Below are 17,693 nucleotides of genomic sequence, written 5' to 3'. Positions count from 1 at the left end.
TTCCGCGCTGACAAACAATACGTAATTCCAAATAATTATCTAGGTCATATCGTTGTAGCGGGAAACGTCCCGAACAAGGAGCTATGCATCGAGGGCGGCCTACGGGAGGCGGGCCCTGTAATACCTAGATGCATCGTTGCCACCGACGAGGAAGGTCAGACTGTTCTACCTGTCCTGAATGTAAGCGGTCAACAAATAACGATCCAGCCAGGCGACGTCATCAGCCGTGGGGAAGTCTGCGAGGAGCGAGCTGTCGAACGAGAGGTGAACGACGAGCCGATCGCCAAGAGCCAGGTCGACACGGACTTAGACGTAGACGAAGCGGACGAATTGCTGCGCGTCCTCAACGAAAACCGCGACCTCGTTGCTACGACATTAAGACAGCTAGGTAGAACAAATAAGGCGGCGATGAGAATAGAGCTTGCGACAGATAAACCCGTAGTTTATAGGCCATATCGCGTATCGTATCATGAAAGACGACAATTACAAGATATGATTAATGAGTTACAGACAGCGGATGTCATAGAAACTAGTAATTCTCCCTTTGCTAGTCCGGTTCTTTTAGTTCGAAAGAAAAATGGGGAAAAATGAGGAGATGAGGATGTGTGTCGATTACCGTGCGATTAATAAAGCGACTATCAAGGATAAGTATCCACTACCACGCGTAGACGACCAGTTAGATAGACTGCGCGGACAAAAGTATTATACGAGCATAGATCTCTTTAGCGGCTATTATCAAGTACCGGTCGAGTCGAGTTCGCAAGAGAAAACAGCTTTTGTGACGCCTGACGGGCATTACCAGTTTAAAAGAATGCCTTTTGGCTTATGTAATACGCCCGCAGTATTCCAGCGAATGATAAACACTATTTTAGGGTCGCTGCGTTATGACATAGCTATGGCATACATGGATGACGTTATCATACCGAGCATGACAGTAGAGGAAGGCTTCAACCGCTTAACACAAATTTTTGAAGTTTTTAGGGACGCGGGACTGACTATAAATCTAAAAAAGTGTCACTTCTTCAAATTAAAGATAGAATACTTAGGTTTTGATGTTTCGATGCTAGGCATTCAACCGAGTCAGCGAAAATTGGAAAGTGTGCGCGAGTTCTCAACCCCGAAAAATGCTCGAGAGTTACGTAGTTTTCTAGGGCTGGCTAGCTATTTTCGGCGATTTATTCGAAATTTTGCGGTTATCGCGAGTCCACTGACTGACCTGTTACGTAAGAATGCAAAGTTTTCTTGGAGTAGTGAGCAGGACAAGGCTTTTGATCTGATTAAAGTAGCATTAACGTCGAAACCGCTTTTAGCTATATACGATTTCAATGCCGAAACCGAAGTCCACACGGATGCTTGTACGTTAGGTTTAGGCGCCGCATTGTTGCAAAAACAGCCAGACGGGAAGTGGCATCCCGTGAGTTTCTATAGTCGACGGACAACGCCTGAAGAAGCTAAATATCACTCGTACGAGTTGGAGGCATTAGCAATAGTATGCGCGCTTGAGAAATTCAGAGTTTATTTGATTGGAGTTCATTTTGTTATTAAAACCGACTGTAATAGTTTAAAAATGTTAGAGAACAAGAGGGATCTAAATCCGCGCATCGGACGGTGGTTCATTAGATTATCGGAGTTCGATTATAGCATCGAATACCAGAAAGGCGAACGGAACAGCGTAGCGGATGCACTGAGTAGGAATCCAATAGGAGAGTTAGAGAATACCGAAGTCGAAGGGTTACCCATTTTAGGAGTTCAGGTTAATACCGATTGGGTAGCGGCGATGCAACGAGCAGATGCTGATATTTTACATGTTCGAGACCGACTTGAGGCCGGAGATCAGAGTGTTCACCAAAAATTTACCATGTATAATGCGCGAGTCTACAAAGTATCAAAGGGGCGATGGCGATTGTATGTACCACACGCGTTACGTTACGATATAGTATCCGAAGCGCACCGTTCAGTAGCGCATCTGGGCATAGATAAAACGTTAGGGAAGTTAAAGGAGGAATATTATTTTCCGAAAATGCGCGATTTTGTTACTAGCTATGTAAACCGTTGCATAACGTGTCTGTATTCCAAGGTCCCCACAGGGAAAAAGCCAGGATTCCTCCACCCGTTAGATAAGGGCAGCGCCCCATTTCAGACGATCCATATCGACCATTTAGGACCGTTACCGACGACGGAATGTAATAATAAGTACGTGATTGCGATTATATGCGGGTACAGCAAGTACGTAGTTCTGAGAGCAACAGAAGACGTAGGAACGAGTTCGACCTTAGCGTTTATCCGAGATTTTATGTCACACTACGGTAGGCCAAATCGTATTATTAGCGATCGGGGCACAGCGTTTACCGCGCGTGAGTTTGAACAATTCTGTCAGGATCACGGTATCCAACACGTTAAAACAGCTACAGGCGCACCCCGCGCAAACGGACAAGTTGAGCGCATAAATAGCGTTATATCGAATTGTTTAACCGCGATAACGCATGAGATTAATGGCGGAGACTGGGATCAGAAATTGTATGACGTGCAGTGGGGTATTAATAGCAGCAGACACAAAGTTATGCGGAAAACACCGTACGAAATTGTCTTTAATCATAAGGCCCCGGGATGGCATGAAAGCGAACTCACCCGCGAGATCCAAGAGATTAACGCGCAATTTGGAGCGACAGAGGCGAGCGAAAATGTGACCGAGCTATTAAAGAAAAACGAAAACGTACTTAGCGAGCAATTCAACAAGAAGCGAGTCAAAGCGAGAGAATATCAAGTAAATGATTTAGTCCTTGTAAAGAGCGAAGCACCGGCATCAGGCGAAAGCCGCAAATTGTTACCTAAATATCGAGTTCCATACGAAATTGAAAAAATACTCGGAAACGATCGCTATATTGTAAGAGATATCGAGGGCGAGAAACAAAGCGCCAGAACTTATCAAGGAGTCATAGCGGCAGACCGGCTAAAATTTGTAGCGAGAGCAGGGGATTATGTAAATCGAGCGCAAACGCGTTCAAGAAAAATGTCATAGGATAAATGTCATAAATAACAAAAAGCAAAACCGTCGACGAGGACGTCGAAGTGTAGGATGGCCGAATTATAGCGTGAAAGATGTTTGAATGCGAGAAGAATTGCGCGCGAATAAATGAGAGCGAATAACAACGAGCAATAGGTAAGGTATGTATGATTGGATGAGTGATGTGCGAAGCGGGAAGTGGAAGGAGTGTGCGTGAGAACTATAAGAAGGCGAGAAGATTGTAACCAGCGATCAGTGTAAAAGTACGAAATACAAATTATATTCTAACACTCGTATACTCGTTAATAAATGTCACAAAGTATCTTGCTACATCCAGCGACTCCGTTTTTATTGGTTCACATATATCATAATGTATTAGACCGAGCTTTTCTGTGCTCCGATTAGTTGATACTTTATACGTTGTAATATGTTGATATATTTTTGCTTTGTTGCAAATTTGGCAACTTAGAGTTTCTTGATTTATGCTTCAATTTATACCGTTGATCATTTCGTTCGATTTCAATCTTCTGTAGCGGCCTCGTCGCTATTATTCGAGTTTGTAGAAAGCGTAGGTCTAAGCTCAGAAATTTCTCCGAGTGAAAGTGCAAGCGGGCCCACATTTGGCGGCCACTTGTGCGGCCGGGGTTTTTCCCAGGTTTTGGCGACGTGTCGCTAACTTTCCCGCCCGTTTTTGCGCAGGCTTTCCTTAGTTTTGCCGCCTGGGCAAAAAGGCTATAAAGGCCCGTAGGAAAGCGGGCGTGAGGTCAGTACTTTTTACATTGTAGCGGCGTTAGCACGTAGACTCACAGACTCTTATAATAAAGTTTTCCTACGTGTTCAAATATTGCATTCATATTAACCTCTACCCCACACTTCTTATATTATGTTGATTGAGAGATATCCGAAACGCTGAAGCCATCTTATCAAGCGATTATCTTCAACATTTGTACGCATTGCACGATTATGTTTTTGATTTACAGTATATAATATAATTGTCCACGTTTAATTGCAGTTAATGCCGTTGTTCCGTCCGCGCGGTTTACAACTGCACCGTTTCGACCGAATTTCACTACATAGACTTTGATGGCCTGTAATCGCAGAAACTGATAATAAATTACTTTTGAAACATACATTACATTATTTAATTTTACTTGATTTGAACGTTTTGGTTTCGTTTGGATATGAAGTTTTATTTTTTCAGAACCGTGAGATTTAACACATTGATCCGCGGCGGTATGTACGTTAATTGTCGCATCCCACATCTGCCTCATCGCGCCGCTGTCAAAGCACCATACATCGGATTGAGAGTTTATTGTGCTACATGTAACTACAGTTATCGATTTATAATTCTGGTTTATATGTTCAGGCTTACCCCACTTAAAGCAATTTCCCGGCGCCTTTTTGTATTGCTTATCATTACAACTGTTAGAAAATAATTTTGAATAGACAAAATAATTAAAAAATCAAAATTCTTTATTTTTGGTTTTCGTGAATAAAACATTTACCATTGTATTTGTCTCGTTGTTCTGATTAAAATGACATCGAACACGATATAATTACGTTAATAATTACGTGTGTAACAAGTGATTCAAGTTTTTAACATAAAAGAGGGCGGTGAATGGAAAAGAAAAAAAGGCAGAAAGTTGAAGTGTTTGTAAAAGATGAAGGCACGCGGAGCTCAGACCTTTAAATTAAAAATTAAAATTTCTTATTTGTGATTTTTTGTCACGAAACGAAACGCCTCCGAAAAAGTTGAAATGTATTTAATATACTACCTAACGAGTAAATAGGTTTAATTCATATCTGTGACGTAATTGTATGATTCAGAGAAATAGAAATTACTTCATTAGGAAATAGAAATTATTTTATACTTTTTAGTGCATTTCGAAGTCGGTGTATTTTTTTTCCGAAAATTATTTTATTTAACGCTTTTTAGTGGAATGGGGAGAATTGTATAGGATACTGTGAGACAGTTCTTCCAGGCTTTTTTTGACTGCGTAAATGCCATGAGCATAATTAAGTAAAAGACAACATGGATATTCGTTTTTCAACTTTTTTGCAACAATAATCCTTTGCAACTAAAAAATGAAAAAATTTTTGATAATGGTATCAATGGGGAGTTAGACTCCACAAGATGCGAAAAGCTTTGTTCCGATCGGACCACCCACCTAGGAAAAACCGCCGAACATGCATAGAAAAAATAATCCTTTGCAACTAAAAAATAAAAAAAATGTTTGTTAGAACGGTAGGGAGACTTTACCAAGCAATGGGAATAATACACCAACGTCAACGTGAACTCATCTTGCTGCATAAGTTGCGTGTCAAAGCGGCAAAGCTTAGTTAGTGTTTTGATACAGTGCATTGTAATTGCCCTTTCTTGTCTTTCCCGTGCATAGCATGGGGCGTTCCACTAATAATAATAACAATAGTTATTCGCTAATACCACGAAAACTAGAGCTTACCGCCAATTATGCATAAGGAAAAACTCGTTTAGAATCATGCTACTAATAACGTATTAGAAGGACATAAAAATCGTTCGAAGTTGGCTTCAAAAGTTAACAACAATTTCTGTAATATCTCGAAAACAAAAGCTTTCCGTCAATTTCGCAAGAGGAAAAAGTTGTCCACAACCACGCCCCTAACAACATATTCAAAGCACATTAAAATCGTTCGACGTTGATTTCAAAAGTTAATAACAATTTTTTTCGCTAATATCTCGAAAACTAAACATTTCCGCGAAATTTGTATATGAATAAAATTGCACAGAATCATGTCCGCGATAAGATATTGAAAGCGCACTAAAATCGAGAAAAGTTTATTTTAAAAGTTGCCGGTTTTTCTGCAATAACAACACTTTGCAATTAAAAAATGAAAAATTTTTTGATAATGGTACCAATGGGGAGTCAGCACCTACCATATGCAAAACGTTTCATTCCGATCGGTCCATCCAGTTAGGCGTAATCGGCGAACATACATAGAAAAAAAAAAAAAAAAAAAAAAAAAAAAAAATATACTGGTCGAATTGAGTAACCTCCTCCTTTTTCGAAGTCGGTTAAAAATCGAATTTTCGAAAGTGCAAGATTGATACGGATGCTAATGTCAACAAACAAAATGACTTCAGAGACAAATGCAAAGCATTTATCTTGTAACCGTCCACCCTGCGTGCGACGGGTACATTTTGTAGAAGTTTTATAATTAAGGTAATCAGTGGCCTCCGAATTGAATATCAATTATACAATCGTATTTATTCCCGTTGCCTATAATTAATACATTCCGACGAACATAAATGAAAGAAGGATACCTCGATTCGCAGGATACAAATAGAAATGTACATACCTCACACAAAAACACGCATTCTTAACCGGCTTAGAAACGACCGTTGCCAAATGAACACATGTGTAACATCCCTGAAGAATTTTCACTCTTTTATCCCAGTGTCATTTCTTCAATTATCGACTGTATTTCTCTCTTACCGACCGCGGCATTAGACAAATCAAGTATCATAAGAATTCAGTAAACTGTGGTTAATAAATGTATAGTTCTATATGGAAAATTTCGTAATGCTATGTGCCTACGTGCCGCGATGCTCGCCCCGAATTTCCTAGTATTCTCGTGTTTTCTTAGAGAAGGATAGGAATATATTTTACAATTACGATATTATTAGTTATTAAAATTATTAGTTAAACAAATCAGTTAATATATATCAAGCGTACTAATATTATGTTATCCGGAAATAGAGTCAGATGTCAGTTTATTGCAGTATATATTGTAAATTATAATATTACTCTATGGAATGTTCTAAAAGCATCGTATGCTTATACATTTAGATCAGATCCTTGTAGAATTCGTGCGTAGTACAGTAAAGACTGAATAACTGCGACAAACGATGGACTGGATAACTGCAACCCCACCACTTAGGGGGGTCCCCCTTGAATTTTGACACTTGACGAGCGAGCAGCGTATGTAATGTAATCCGAACCGGCGTATCGATGTGACAACACTAATGCAACAGTAAAACTTTTTTATTTTTTGGTTTTACTAAATATTACTTTTACCAATGTAATTGTGAGATTCTCCTGATCAAAATGAGACCAAACACGGCATAATTTAAGCAACATTTGTTTATGTAGTAATATTGTTTGTTTTTTCGAGTGTATGGAGGCGCGATTTTGTATGGAACCAAAAAACCATTACTCGTCAGACTTCTCTAAAAATTTAATTTTAAACAGCCTCTCTCGTTCGCTTTCTGTCTTTTCCTACGTTTAGCGGTCGACGCGAGCCAAATGTAACGACTCTGGAACCTAAGTTCAGATAGTTACTAGCGCTAAGAAGGTAAAGAGCGGCTTTTACCAATTAAACGACTCGTTTTGGAAAATAACTAAATCTAAAGATTGTGGGATTCGTGTGGTGTGCTGTTAAGGAGTGAAATCCACAGGCCAATATCTTTCAACAATAAGGGTTTATTCAATAAAATAACGAACATGATGAATTTAACAAATAACAAGTAACAAATAACAAAATATGAAAAGTATACTGGTTTGATTAAAGAAACTAGAATAGACTTGATATAATATTAATAATAGAAATAACAGAACTTGGCAAATTAAGCAATACGTAATAGATAATTATGAATCTAACTAAATGACTCTCGCTAGGTAATACTTTATATTAGATCGTACCTAAGTCTGTTTTCGGATGAAGCTAACTTCGCTTTTATATAATTAATTGAATTCGATATTCTATATTATTCAGTTCTCGTCTCGAACGCTATCGCAATTACAAAGTTTATATTGATTAATACGTTTATAATTTATATAATGAAAAGTCTTTTACGAAATTATTAATACTAGCGCGTGATAGTCTACCGCAGCGAGGAACACGACCTAAGTGTGATTCTCTAAGTGTACCTAAATACGCTTTCGCAAAGTTAGACAGATTAATGATTTTATCTGATATCTAACGCGGTGTAGTCGACTACTGAGATTACGCTGATGACAGAACAATATTCTTTTATTAATTCAAGTTCAAAATTTGTTTGAATCTAAATGAATTATTACCTCGGAACAGTTACTCTTTTAGTCTGACTCGACAACTAATTGTACATGACCCTTTCCGTCAAAACGAACACTGACAGCCAAAACCAGATCGCTTAATTGGGGAGCCTGCGTTAGCTAGCTACTAGAACGACCCAACGATACAGGAAAAGGGTGAACAGTATAAGTTGACAGGGTAGCAAATCAATTGATTCTAATATAAAATCGTAATTGCTTAACTGCCACCCAAAAGACACGGGCTTCAGAGACCAAGCCGCTCAAATGGGGAGCCTGCGTTAGCGAGCTACGAAACGACCCAGAGCGAGCTCCGAGAATCTGATGGCGCATTAGCAATCCGATGTAAAATCAAATATGAGTAGCTGAGAGCTATCGTTTCGATACCTTAGCCTTTCTTGGCGCAAAGTATAGCACTCTCCTAGCGGAGTTTCAGATACGAGACCGTTTGAATGGGGAGCCTGCGTTAGCTAGCTACTAGAACGACCCACGACCAAGTATCCAAATGGCGTATACCCGCTTTACCAGTCAAGTATTAAGAATCGTTGCGGCTCTTCACAGCGAAAACTGTTCCGGTTATACTTATCTGAAGACTTCTAGCTGGCTCGACTTCGAAAACTGTTCTGCGATTTTGGCGAGCTCCGCTCGGCCTTTTATACTCGCCAGCCTGGCGAATTCTCGGAAAACCCCCATAACGTCGAAATATAATATTGTCTTATAAATTCGTAATTAGACATTAATTGTACAAACGAACAGTTTAATTACATTATAAATATCGCATTCTACATTATGGTTTACATTTCTGATATAAAAATAGTAATTTAATAGTGTTTTAATGAAATTGCATTTTCTATCCTTTTCTATGTACTACGCACGACTTCTATACAGTTCGGAGCTAGATGTATAAGCATAGGATGCTTCTAGAACATTCCATTGAATAATATTATAATTTACAACATATATTGCAATAAACTAACGTTTGACTTTAATTCTGGATAACATAATATTAGTACGCTTGATATGTAGTAATTGATTTGTTTAGCTAATAGTTTTTGATAATTAATAATATCGCAATTGTAAAATGTATTTCTATCCTTCTCTAAGTAACGCTAGAATTCCAGGAAATTCGGGGCTAGCTTCGCGGCACGTAGGCACATAGCATTGCGGAATACATTTTTTACAATAGCCTATAAAATAATACATTAACTTGTTTTAAATAAATTAACTTAACATTTGATTAATTTAATGAAACATATTACTCTTTTTAAATTAGAAACATAAAATAATTATTAAAATTAAGAATATTGATATATATATATATCTAATGATTACCGACTGTCAAAGCCAAATACACAGGATAACTAATATATAATGTACCGTCGGTAACAGTTTATTATTGTCGGTAACTAAACTATTGGTGGGTAATTGAATTGAGCACAGAACTGTCATGTTGGTGATGAAAAGTAAAAAAAAACTCTTCCAGGGATGTTACACAAATGTAAACAAAGAATCGACACCTCGACTCTATAACTGCAACGCTTGGGTCCCGATTTTGTTGCAGTTATCCAGTCTTTACTGTATATAGAAAAAAATAGAAAATGAAATTTTTATTAAAACACTACTAAATTACTATTTTTATATCAGGAACATAAACTACCGAGTAGAATGCAATATTAATAATGTAATTAAATCGTTCATTTTCATAATTAACGTCTAATTGCGAATTTATACGACAATTATATATCGGCGAAAGGCCAGAGGAAGGGTTAGCCATCTTAATAGAAAACTCTTTATTTTTCTTTCTTTTCTTTATTAATAATTGCTACAGTGCTCTACCACGACGCGTCTTTCACGCTTGCGGGGTAAATCTCGAATGACCCCCCGCGTCTTCGCTCGCTTCTCGCTTATCGCCTATAATCTGGCATGAATGGTCCTTATCGGTTATTATTCTCGGGCGCGCCAACGCTCCGTTCCCTTGGCGTGCTCCGTTTCCGACATATGTGTATATTTCGACATTATGGGGGTTTTCCAAGAAATCGACCTGCGAGTATAAAAGGCCGAGCGAAACCCGCCTAAATCGCAGAACAGTTTTCGAAGTCGAGCGAGCTAGAAGCCTTCAGATAAGTATAACCGGAGCAAAGGAGCGTGGGCTGTCGTGACGAGCGCACGTGTCCGGGGGTTGCTCCGCGTTAAAATCCAGTTTTGGTGGGAAAAAATGGTAAAAGTGTGGTAAATAATATTGTGAAGTGAGGGGAGACCGTGGGGGAAGTGAGCGATGAAGTTTTGTTAAAATCGGAGGTGAAATAATGAATTTACAAATAAAAAACGAAATTTCGGTAATGGCGACCACGCGACGCGAGGGAAAGCATGGGGTGCAAACCCATGAGTAAATGAAAACGAGGAAACGAGTGTTCGGGCCGACTGCGGAATAAAATAAATATGTGCGCGACTTAAACACGATTATTTTTATATAGCGCGAGTGAAAATAGTGAAATTTAAGGGTGAAATTTGCCCTCAAAGAAGGACTTACGCAAACACGTGGTCGTACGACATGTCGAAGTTGCGAGAGAACGTCGCAGAAATTAAATAAATTAAATAATGTAAATGTCAGTAGGGATTTAAAGTGCGGGAAAGGGCGACCGAGGCATGTTGAATGCACGCGGTGATTAGTTTCGGCTATTTTCGTATTTTCGTGATTTGATAGTAAATAAATAAATAATGGCGCCGGTCGAGCAAGCTACGATATATCATACGAACACGTGGGCACCTCCGCGCGAGGGAAAGCGTAGAGCGTAAAGGCCGGTTCGCAAACATCCAACATAGCGGAGGAAGGATCGCCGCAAGCGCATGGAGAGCGGCCCTTGGGGACGAAGCCTAAAGGTGAAGCGGAGGCACGCGGCAACAATCAAGATGGCGGAGACATGGCCCGTTTTTCAAATGGCAAGCGGATAGGTTGAAGCAAAAAGACAGTGAAGAGGAGAAGAGGAAAAGGCGAGACGACACGGAACGAAGTGAACGAAGGAAATAATTAATTAATAGATTAATAAACAAATGAAGTGAATGAGATTAATAATAACAATAATAATAATAATAATAATAATAATAATAATAATTAATTAATAATTAACTAATAATTATTTATAAATAGTGAAGTGATTAGTAGATTAATAAATAAATAAATAATAAATAAGAAATAATTAACAGATAGGCAATTAATTCGGTGTAGTGTTGGGAAAGTGTTATGGGAGTGCAGTGAAGTGCTGGGAGTGTTGCGGGTACAGGGGAATATACGTGACCACGTGCGCGAGTGCAGCGGAACAGTGCAAAGCGGGAAAATGGCGGAAAAGTGTTGGAAGAACTGCGGAAAACGCTCTAGCACCCTAGAAACTCCGAAGTCACAACGATGGTGGAGCAACGGGGCCGCATTGAGAATATCCAGCATGGCGGAGGAAGAAACGCTGCAAGCACTTGGAGAGCGGCCTTGAAGGATGAAGCGAAAGGATGCGGCAGCAAGCAAGACGGCGGACGCATGGCGCGCTTTTCAAACGGCAAGAGGAGGGGAAGAAGCGAGAATACAGCGAGAGGGAGAAGAGGAAGTGCAGGAGTGGAAGAGGCGGAGAAACAAACATAGACACGACCAATCAAACGACTCAAACCTGCAAGGGAGGAAACCGGTGTCAGCCTGGTCATAGCACCATTAGGGGGCACAAAACGGGGACCGACGGAGTGATGGAGAGGAGGGAGAGAGGTCAAATTGAGCAGAGGACCCATCTAATCAACTGTTGATTCAACTAGAGACCCAGTCGTCAGCCTGGTCATGGCACCATTAGGAGACGGCAACGGGGACCGAGTGGAGTCGACAGGAGAGAGGAAGGAGAAATTTTTACCGAGAGCAATGGGCTCATGTAGCGTTGTGGAAGAAAACTGGGGCGTAGTAGGAAATGCGGGAAAAATCGGTAAGCGGCGATAACGCAAAGGGTTAAAAGGGCGCAAGGGAAGGGGAAACAGCGCGAAAACGCGATAGAAAGCGGTGCGTGGAAATTTAAAGTACGAAGCGGAATATTAACGGCGAATGTACGGTAAGGGAAACAAACCTAGTGGGGACAGAAATTTCACGAATTTTCATGAGTTGAAACTCATGTAACTGAGAATAGCATAGGATACATAGAGGTGACAGGATCTAGCTAGAAGGTAAACTTTCCTTGCTCAAGAGCGGAAGGGGGGGGATTTTGAAAATTTGAAAACAAAACAGACAAAATCAGATAATTGCGACGAAATCAGAATCAAGTATAGAAAATAGACAGCGTGCTATAATACTGTTGCGCCGGGGCGTTTCCTCGCGAGTAGCCATCACAGATTAAAACACACAAACTCAGAATTTCAAGAACTCAAACGATTTACATATTAACAAATGTTAAGATCTGTAATTAAGTCTATTCTTCGAAGTCTGGCGCGGTTCTAATATTTGAAACATCGCGGTTGCTCCCAGCTACCGGAAGTCCTGGCCACTCGATCCGCTCGTCCCGCCTGACAACTTGCGCGGACCTTTTCATTTCGTAGCCAGGACTAACTTCATTGCTTCAATCGCGAACCATTTCACGTTGCAAGGACTGACTTCACGGCATCATTCGTGAGCTGGTTTCACGTGGCAACAATACTTAGGTGCGAAATGGTGGGGAGAGGTCGCGGTTTTTTGCCGCATGTTCGAACTCACCGGGAGGCGGTGCCGAAGGGGCGTTACAAGGTTAAGCCAGAGGTCAGTGCGCATGCCTGGGAGTCCCCCCTTGGGCCTTGACGTAGTCCTTCGGGCCAAGACCCTTTGAGTAAGGGCATCCATTCTCCACACATGGAACCCACACGCCAGGGCCGGGGGGAGGGGGGTAGTCTTTCTTCCACAACAGCGAGCGATGACCTAGCGCAGGGGAACTATATCCATCGATAGGAAAGCCTGTCGGGTTGCCAGGAGACAGTTATGGGTATGCGTGGAAACCGTCCCTCTTCTAGGGGCGCCGGAAGCGTGAGTCTTTCCACACTACCTGGGCTATCTTCCCAGGTGTCCGTAATTGGATTTCTGTCTTCCTAACTCAAAAAAAAAAAAGATAAGTATAACCGGAACAATTTTCGCTGTCAAGAGCCGAAACGATTCTTAATGCTTGATTGGTAAAGCGGGTATACGCCATTTGGATACCTGATCGTTGGGTCGTTCTAGTAGCCAGTGAACAACAGGCTCCCCAATTAAGCGATCTGGTCTTGGCTGTTCGTGTTCGTTTTGACAAAAAGGGTCATGGACAATTAGTTGTCGGGACAAATTAAGAAAGAGCAACTGTTCCGAGTAAAGTTCATTAGATTCAGACAAATTTTGGAATTTTGAATTAGTAAAAGAAGATTGTTCTAGTGTTTAGGTACACTTAGAGAATCACACTTAGGTCGGATTCCTCGCTGCGGTAGACTATGACGCGCTAATATTATTAATTTCGTAAAAGAAAATTCATTATAAATTACAAACGTATTTATTCAGATATATTTTGTCATTGCGATAGCGTTTGAAACGAGAATCAAATAATATAGAATATCGAATTTAGTTAATTTATAAGAGCGCAGTTAGCTTTATCAAAAATCAGACTTAGGTACGATTTAATATAAAGTATTTACTAGCGAGTTCCATTTGTTAGATTCACAATTATCTATTACGTACTCTTTAATTTGCCAAATTCTATTATTTCTATTAATATTATATCAAAATCTATTTAGTTTCTTTTGATCAAACCAGTATACATACTTTTCATATTTTGTTGTTATTTGTTAAATTCATCATCTTCATTATTTTATTGAATAAACCTTATTATTGAAAGATATTGACCTGTGGATTTCACTCCTTAACCGCACACCACACGAATCTCACATTCTTTAGATTTAGTTATTTGTAAAACCAGTCGTTCAGTTGGTAAAAGAAGCTCTTTACCTCACTAGCGCTGTTAACATTTGAACCTAGGTTCTAGAGTCGTTACACATGGATAAATTCGTTACATCCTTTTTGTCGAACGCTTCGCGATCGCGAATTCCGAACCGTCTACGCAAAATTCGCTTTCCTCGAAAGTAGCTAATTACTTCGAAAATTTACGATTGGAAATAATTCCACACCAACTCCTTGGCGTCTCTATCACTCACTCGCGCTTTTGCGGCGACGTTACAACGAAATTGGTGGGACCCACCACGTTGTACCCCTTCAATTATGTTACTGCATCAGCGACCCTGTCGTACGGTTACAACCTTAAGAGTGCACACATTACAATTGCCACGCCGACATTGTAAACATTATATTTTGAGCTGTATATTTACGAGGAACATCACTCAATTGATACATGCCGATTTTTATGAAATGCTGATATGTTATAGAACTCCAAAATATATTTGATACGTGTTTTTTTTATCGGTGAAGATTCTCTTTGAAGTGGTGAAAATAACCCTTAAGGTTGTAGTTGAAAAAGATTAGACCTAAACAAAAAATTCAAAATACAAATATTTCTGCTTTAGAAGTCCAGTAATATGGTGCAAATGGATTTTTGAAAAATTGTTTGTTTAAAAAATATGGTAAAAGTTAACATTATTTTGCAAATTTTTTTAGTAAAACGCTGAACTATTTTGATCAAATTTCACATGCGTAAACTATGAGTCCAACGAAAAGATACGGATAAAGTGGAATTTTTCATTTCTCTCATGCAAAAAATATTACTATGGTTCGAGTTATACGTTCATTTTATACCTTCCATTTCTATTATATACATATATACCATTTCTATCTATATGTATATAATATATTGGAAATCGTATTATGTTGCATTATTTATACTATACTAAAAATTGTTATACTATAAATTCCAATTTGTCCATATTTTTTCTTTAAACCCATAGTTCACGTATGTGAAATTTAACCAAAATAGTTAAACGTTTCATTTTTAAACATTGCAAAATAATGTTTGTTAGATAAAAAGTCTTTGTGATAATTAGCGATCCGTATTCTTCGAAAGTTCTGGGTTAAGTGCCTTGCTGTCCCTCAAGGTCCGCTTAACGAAGGATTCAATATCCTCCCCACTCTGTGACCAGATCCTACTAGAATACCCTAATCTCTGTGCACGTGCCACGCAGCACCATGACGTCAGGTCATCGGCCACGAGACACGACACCTTCGGTGATCCTCAAAGAAGAAGGCATCGACCTCTAACCATAACATTCGCGACTCTTAGAATTCGTCGCGGTCCTTAGCTATCGGTTACCACCGATCCTTAGCTCGATGACGGACATGAGTTTATATTATCGTCATCCCAAGACCCCTAAGAACCGGGTCAAAATCCGGGATACGATGACCCTGACACGTGTGCCACCTTTGCACACGGCTTGACGCTAACATGTTAATTTTTAACATATTTTTTAAATGAACAAATTTTTCAAGAATCCGCTTACGCCATATTACTGCCTTTCCAAAATAGGAAAATTTGCATTTTTAATTTTTTATCTAGGCTTAATAGTTCCCGAAATATTTGCGAAAATAGATTTTTTAACCCCAACTTCATGGGTTATTTTCACCACTTCGAAATGGATATTCGCTGAAAAAAAAAATTCTCGTCGAAAATTTTTTCGAGTTCTGTAACATACAGTATTGATTCGTAACAAGCAAATTTCTATCCCCTCTTCTTTGTTTGAAGTCGGCCGCTGAGTGAGAGATCCGAGAAAGAGTGAGAGGTCCGTGAAACCGAAGAAGTCATAAATTTTCACGAACGACCGAACAGTTTAGTGGAAAGAGGACAGAACGTATATATTGTTTTCTCACTCTGATGCATAGCGATTCTGCCGTTCATTCATCTAATTCTACATTGATTCGTAATAAGCCACTCGCTCGGGTCTGGCCAGTTGCTTGTTACGAATCCGGTACATTATATTGTTTCCTCACTCTGATGCAATGGCGATTCTGTCATATTATGAAAAGTATATTCTCCGAAATTATATTATATCAATATGCTTTTTTTTAAATCTAATGGCTGACAGTGATCCATAATTTGAGGTACATTTTTATCTATATTTTTAATTAATTTATTTAACAAAAATAAAAAAAATTTGAAGAAAAAACTATTTAAGTGTAATACACTATATACAATATATAATACTATATGAACTATGTACACTGAAATGGTAATAAAACTAGCTACTCATTCAACCGTAATTTTTCCAAATTGCTTTATTGTCACAGTAACGGCTATGGCCTACCATTTTTGTACATCAATATTTCTTAAACTATTTTATTTCAATAAACTACAATTGCAATAATAACACAATACATACACATGTAGGTATATGTTAATATTCACATAATTGTAAAAAAATAAAGCGAAGTGTGACAAATTAGGAATTGCAGCGTGTTCGATTCATTTGATTCTACATCGATTCGTAATAAGCCACTCGCTCGGGTTTGGGCAGTTGCTTGTTACGAATCTGGTATATTATTCTATTCACGAAAATTTACTACTATTAAAAAGAGAAAGTATGCTATGTTCTATCCTTGTCTAAAAAATAACATCGCTGCTCGACCGATTACTTTATAGTTTACCGCTACCGTCGTCGCGCTTGCGAACAAAGACAAGCCGAAAATATGTATACCTGATTCGTAACAAGCAATTCGCCAGACCCTAACGAGTTGCTTATTACTATCAATACTGTATACAGGGTGTTCGGCTACTGGTGGGCATAATTTTAGGGGGTGGTAGCTGGGGTGATTCTGAACAACTTTTTTCTTTACCAAATTGCTGGTTAAAGCTTAGTTTTTGAATTATTAATAAAAAACACTGACCAATGAGAGCGCGTATAGACCCAGTCGCGCGACAGCGTGAGCGACAGCTTCGAATATGACGGCCGATCGTCGTCGTGAACAAATGTATCGATACTGTCACGGGGACCGGGACACAAAACTTTAAAAAATCGAAGATTGCTCCACTTACGCGGTTCCTAATTCCGTGGAAAGAGGATTAACGGGCAGAGGTTCGATATAGCCGTAACTTTTCGAAACACAATGATCTTGCTTTATTCTGTACGGGGTCTTTTATACATATTGTTTTTGGTGGAGGGGCCTAATCGGGTCCTAGGGTCGATGGTGAATCAGTTTGAAGGAGAAGGCTCTGTGATCTCTTCGGAGTCAGCGATGACTAAGAGTAAAGAGGGCTGTTGATGACAAATTCCTTATCAGGGCGTAACAATACCGTCGGTATAACGTCGGTATAACAGGAAGCTATTAGGTAAAAATTAAACCGAATAATGAATTAACATGTTAAGAATAATATTAAATTCTTCGTAATTCGTGAATGAGAAATAAACCAATTAGTTGTTGTGTACAACAACCAGACGAAGTATATTGTATTTATTTTATGCCTTCAAAAAGGAAAAAGAATAAATTCACAAAAATTAATTTTGTCAACTATACTAATGAAGCAAACGAATAAATTCACGTTTCAAAACGAATGAGTACCTTGCCTATGAAATGAGATCGAACTGGAATAGAATATCTAATGCAGTACCTCATTGAAGTGAAATAAATCTATTGCTGCGTACGTTTAATTTAAAAAATACAGAAGTAACTTAAATAACACTTACTC

General features: G+C 39.1%; 1 protein-coding gene and 1 long non-coding RNA gene across 6 annotated transcripts in view; one reads left to right on the top strand and one right to left on the bottom strand.

Moving 5' to 3' along the window:
• The window catches only part of LOC105663968 (cyclic nucleotide-gated channel alpha-3-like), a 1,281,713-nt gene that overhangs the window by 1,231,834 nt on the left and 32,186 nt on the right, over positions 1-17,693 (top strand). The window lies entirely within an intron of this gene.
• LOC143265232 (uncharacterized) lies at positions 7,445-17,606 on the bottom strand. The gene is made up of 2 exons (XR_013039530.1): positions 17,043-17,606; positions 7,445-13,131 (listed from the first exon to the last, which is right to left on the bottom strand). It is a non-coding gene; the product is annotated as an uncharacterized LOC143265232 (long non-coding RNA).

This window comes from Megachile rotundata, chromosome 10, assembly GCF_050947335.1.
Source record: "Megachile rotundata isolate GNS110a chromosome 10, iyMegRotu1, whole genome shotgun sequence".
In the NCBI taxonomy this organism is placed as follows: Eukaryota; Metazoa; Arthropoda; class Insecta; order Hymenoptera; family Megachilidae; genus Megachile; species Megachile rotundata.
This window is presented reverse-complemented; position numbering and strand designations above follow the sequence as displayed.